Raw genomic sequence first — 6,000 nt, forward strand, 5'->3', positions numbered from 1 at the left:
CCCAAGACAAAACTCTCCCAGGTTTCTGAGAACCCACCACCTCAGAATGTCAGAAGTTCAAGATCTGAAGGTCCGCCATCCAGAACCTTTATACCCTCGACTCCTTAAACCTTGAACTCTTGAGCCTGGAAATTCAAGATCCTCAGAAGGCTTAAGCCTTGTGGGAGCCCCAATTCCCAGTTCCCTGCAGCTTCTCATTCACAGGTGTTTAAATACAGTCATTTAAATGAAAAGTGTGCTGACTACAGGAAAACATTAGCTTAAAGTACACGGGTGGCGCACTCGGGTGGTGCACACAGGTGGTGCATGGATGTGGTAAACAGTTCAAGGCAGCATCTGTGACTTCTGCCTCCTCTCTCTGTAGCCCAACTACTGAGGGTAGAGGAGGTGCCCCCAGCAGGCCTGGCTCTGGGTGCCAAGAACTGGTGACTTACTTGGTTTTGCAGCAGGCTGCTCACTGACTTTGTAAGGAGGCTAGAGACACCATCCAATAATCTGTTGACAAGGGTGCTTCGTCTGGAAAAAAAAAAAAAAAGAGATTTGCAAAGCTTGGCCAAGAGTTCAGCGTGACCCAAATAGTCCTCCAGAGGTCATGTGACACACAACTCTCCTCTGCAGACTCATCTGGACTCATTTCAGCTTGTTGCCCAGTGGCCCATGTCAGGATGAACCATCACTGAGCATCTGAGCATCTCACGCCTAAGTAGCTGCGTCATCAGTGCCTGGATGCTTATCACAACCCTGACACAGCATCATTCATCCAGCCTCTATTTATAGAGCACCAGACTGAGCTTTGGGACGCCGGGGAAATAACTAATAAGTTTTTAACCTCTTTAATAAACAAATCTCACTGGCGTTGCCTTTCCCCCTTCAACTCTCACCCAGCTGCCATCCCCCAGGGTAGCCCATCCTGAGTGTTTACTGAAGGGAAGGTTTGCTCTCGCTGTGTCCTGCTAAGTAGGATGGTCTGTGTAGGGATCCCCATTTTCCTTAAATTCCCTGATGGACCAAATAGTCCTTGGCCCGCCTTTTCCTCAGGATGTATTGTAGGAAACAGAGCCTGTTCATTTTCACCAAATCCATCTCCAGGCTCAGAAAAAAAAATGCCTGCCTGGAAAATCGCAGATATTTGACTAGAAGAAAGAGTGAAGGGGCAAGGAGATAGCCTAGGCCACAAAATATTTGCCTTGTAAACATGAGGACCCAAATGTCCGCTCTAGTATTCATATTTTTAAAAAAGAAGAAGGAAAAGCCAGTTGATAACAAACACTTGTAAGCCAGCATCATGAAGACAGAAATGGGGAGATTCCTTGGTCATCTTAGCCTATGTGGTGATCTCTAGCCACTGACACATGTGCGTGTGTGCCCACAGGCACACAACCCATCTCCCAACACACCAAATAATCTATGAACAGGCACAGTTAAATACACAGTGTGACATCTCGTCTGGTATCACCCACCTATGACCCCACCACTCAGGAGACAGAGACAGGGAGAGCTCTGAGATTGAAGCTAACCAGAGCTGTACAGTGAGACCCTGTCACAAAGTATGTATGCACACGGTGACAACAGAAACAAGTACTCTGAAGGACAAGAGAATATTCTTATAAGAAAAAAGAGAAGAAATCTAGCAAAGGCCCTGAGAGGTGAAAAGATACATTGAGTTCAAGTAAGCTGTTTTATTTAACAAGACTGTTGGTAGGAAAACGTTTGCCTGAAGCACAGAACAAAAGATAGTGGTTCTAAAGGAGAATGAGGGCAGACCTCAGGAGAGTATTCTTGGCAATGGGTATTCAGACCCAGTGGAACAACATGAGTTCCCTGGATCTGCTTGGAAGACTGTGGTTCTGTCTTTAGTCTGAGATCAGGTAGAGGGAGGATGGTTGGCCTTAGGACATAGTTATCAAGGCTGGAATCAGGAGCCATCCCTCTATTCATGACCAATCTTCCCAGTCCCAGTCCTTGACATAAGGGCAATGTTTCCTTCCCCAGACACTGGGTACCATCACCTCCTCTGACCCCTGTTTGAGTCAAACCTGTATATTAAGCACACAATTAAAAGTGGAGATATGAGTATCAACAGGAATCAGTGATGGAAAATGACAGGATTAGGATGTCAAGATTCCACTCTAGGGATTTTCCTGAGGGTAGAGATTACTTCAGGACAAGCAGAGACCATGCTAGCTTCTAATTTTCCAAATGCCTCCCTCTGGAGGTGGATGGAATGTTAACAAGTTCAGAAGCATGAGGCACATTGACCCAGCTGAAAGGTACCATAGGCACGTGCATAGTATGGCTGGAAAGGTTCATCCTCCTGCATCAGCAATGGAAAGACATAGTCTATAGACTAAGTGTAGATCTCATGGTTCTTGAGAACTTAGCATGTTCCAGGCTCTAGGCTAAACATGTGTATTTTCTCATGTCTCCATCCCAGAAGGTGATGAGTACAGATCTCTACTGCTCAGACCCATGGATGTGCAAACTGAGGCTGCGAAAGATGGATATAGAGTGACGGCGCTGATAGCTGTGGCAGAGTTGACACTCGAGGCTGGTCCTATTGTATATTTTATGATGCTACTTCCCAGGTATATGAATAGGATTAAAGTTAGAGGTCCTAAAGCCCCCCTGAGAGCCTGGCTCTACTGAGATGGATGAGCCTTACCTGCCCAACAAGGAAATGGAGATATTGTCGGTATCACTTGAGCATTGCCCTATGCTCAGCGTGGGAAGGCCAGTCTTGGCATCGGTTTGAACACCGAGTGAAGTTGCAAGGTCCAAGGAAATAGAGACGTCAACCATGGATCCAATGATAGGCCTGCAGAAAACAGGAGTCACACCAGGCAGAGGTCTAGAAGGCTCTGCACTGGTTTTCATCTACGTGGGTGGATACAGTGCAGGGTGTCTATGGACAATGTCAGTATCACAACAGTAATGTCAACATGTTACAAATACTCTACAAAACTTACATGTTTAAATTAGACTTCTCTGGGCCATGCATCATTATCATATGCAACATTTTTACTTGGCATGAGACAAATAATAAAAATTAATTGCTAACATTGTGTAACACAAATTACCTGTGGGCATTAATTTAAAATATTATATATGGTATAATCCATCTAATCATTATAATGGTTCTAGGAGACAAATCACATTCTTTCTTGAATTCTGAGCATGAAATCCTGGTCACAGAGAAGCTGAACAACTACCACAAGATCACACAGCTCATGGCTTCACAAGTGTATCGGATACAAACACCACTTCCTCCAGTTTTGATGATTGAGGCCAGAGACTCACACATACTGGGCAAGTGCTCTCTTTGAAGGATACCCCCCAATCTCTAGAGATTCTGTTACACAGGTTCTTGACTTGGCCATTTTTCTGTGTCTCTCATTTTAAATGGAAAAACTTTAAAAATTGTATCTTACTTATCCAGGAGGTCTAGCCCAAACCTATGAGTTCCAAGTACTGTGAGAGAATCCAACTGAGAAATTAGTCTGGCATACTTACCATGTTGAGGCAGATTCATGATGTTGACCTCACAACTCCACAAACAAATGTGAGTGAGCACGTAAAACTTTACACACACGAGTGAACACAGGCAACACACACACACACATTTTGTATCAACATTCATTCACTTAACATGGCATGTTTTCACTAGACTATTTAAAGATAGAGATTTTAGGCCTCAGAGGGTCCTGTCTTTTAGAGATTAGGAAATTTGGGTCAGAGTTCAAAGAGTAACTAGGAATTAAGTGCCTACTTAAATAGATCATATTGTACCCCACCCCCTAATCCAAGTGACATACTCACAGAGTCACAGAGGCATCCAAAACCAGGGGAAGCTTCAGATTGATGCCTTGGAGGTTGGAAGATGGTTCAGCTTGCAAGTTCAGGAAGCTGAGTTTGTTAATTCGCAACCTGCCCAAAATCCACAAATGCCTTCTTGTCATTCCTCCCTGCAGCCTTGCAACTCTGCCCATCGCCCTCTGGTCATTCCTCACTGCAGCCCTGCAACTCTGCCCATCACCCTCCTGTTCTACCACATCCTGGTCACAAGTGTGAGCCTCTACACTCTCAAGTGCCATGGACTGAGCCAGGGAAACAATAGGCAGCAGAGACAAAACTTCAACCCAGGACTGCGTGACCCTAAACTTCATGAGGCCACTGCTTGGGACTAAGGAGCGTGGATTCTAGTTTCCTGTCCCTTGAAGGAACTTGGACTTTTACTCCCAGCTTCCTTTCAAGAAGAGCCGTGTCATTCTTAAAGAAAGGCTTTAGGTACCAAGATACAAACAATCACCTAAAACCTGAAATTACAGAATGTGGGAACCCAGATGTGTAAACTCTCCAAACTGGCCCTGTAGCTCTGTCTCAGACTAACTCAAGCTCTAATGAGCCTTGCCTCAGAAGTCCTCAGCTCTGGGGTGGGAAGACAAGGCTTATCCAGTTGACTTTGAAACTGGGTAGTCAGGTAGTCCCTTTTCTGGGAGCAAAGAAGCACCAACTCACCCATAACCATTCTGAGATGAAAAGGGGTTTAATTTGCTGAGGTCCAATGCGTTCAAAGCTCCTAGAATGTTGTTCTTGGCTAATGCCCAATCCGTGGTTTTCTGAAGAGATCCCACATCTAGGTTCTGAAGGACATCTGTCAAAACAGTCATCAATGAGTGCCTGCACCATTAGGGAAGGAGCTCCCATCCTCCTGGCCTAGGGAAGTCAGTTTCCCTGTGCTGTGGCAATCAATCTCTGCATCAGGTCAGTGAGGGAGGGATTGCCACCATCTCCACTGTGCAGAAGAGAAACCCGAGACTCCTAAGGTTAGGAAATGTGTCCACAAAGATGGCTCCATCCATTAGGTTGTCCTAATACTAATACATATTGAGCAATTATCAAAAAAAAAAGCAATCAAGCAGTTGAAGTTGATTGTGTATACCTGTTTTCAGGGATGACTTAAGGGATCTGTCCCTTTTAGTGAGATGCTCACAAGGGTTTGAAAAACTTAATCAAGAAATTGAGAGAATAAACTAAGAAATGGAATAATCTAGAACCAAGAAAAAACATAGAGGGAGAATACTGCTCCAGCCAGTAAAAATGAAAAGCAGCTATTACCAAAGACGAATTGGAATCAGGCCCAGAGAAAATAAATTGACATTGGAGGAAGAGGGCAGAGCATCCAGAAGATCTCAGAGAACAGCTAGGGAGTTAATGAAATGAATGGTGCATGCCAGAGGCGTGTGTAAAGTGTGAGGGATGATTGTGCAGAAAATTATCTCTACTGTGAAAACAAGTTATCCCAGCTTAGGGACAAACAGAATGAAGCAACAACAATCCCTTATTTTCAAAAGGACACATGGCTTAAAATGCTGCCTTGGAATATTTATTGTAACACAATAATGCTGCTAATTTTTCCACATTTTGTAACCGGTTTCATTTCTTTGTATGTAAAGCATTTGGATCAGAAACTTGGTGTTGTATATGTTTTGTCCCAGTTTTACCATGGTGTTTCAGCTCATTCTCCAGCGTTAGCTGCTGAAATGAAATCGCACAACCGTGAAGACTAAGACTAACCTTTGTTTCTGAAGACAGCTTTCCTGTCTGTATTGAGTACCTTTTCCACAGAAAATATTTCACTTCTTCCTTTAAGAATGTTTGCAATGTGTGTATGTGCACATGTTTGTATGTGTGTGCATATGTGCATGCATGCGTGTGTGTGTGTACTTGATTTTTTTAAAGAAAAGTATTCATATATGACCACACACTTTCTGTGTTCTCCTTGTAGTCAAGGGACTGGAGAGATGGCTCAGCATTAAAGAACTTGCTGCTTTTGCAGAAGACCAGAGTCCCATTCCCAACACCCATGTTGAATGGCTCATAACCATGTGTACCTCATGGGGATCTGACACCCTTTTCTGGCTTCTGGGGGCACACAGACAGATATATACAGAGGGACACATACATACAATTGAAAATAAATATTAAGAACACTTTTAGTCA

This window comes from Alexandromys fortis, unplaced genomic scaffold (genome assembly GCF_014885135.2).
Source record: "Alexandromys fortis isolate MF-2015 unplaced genomic scaffold, M_Fortis_MF-2015_v1.1 scaffold_27, whole genome shotgun sequence".
NCBI lineage: Eukaryota > Metazoa > Chordata > Mammalia > Rodentia > Cricetidae > Alexandromys > Alexandromys fortis.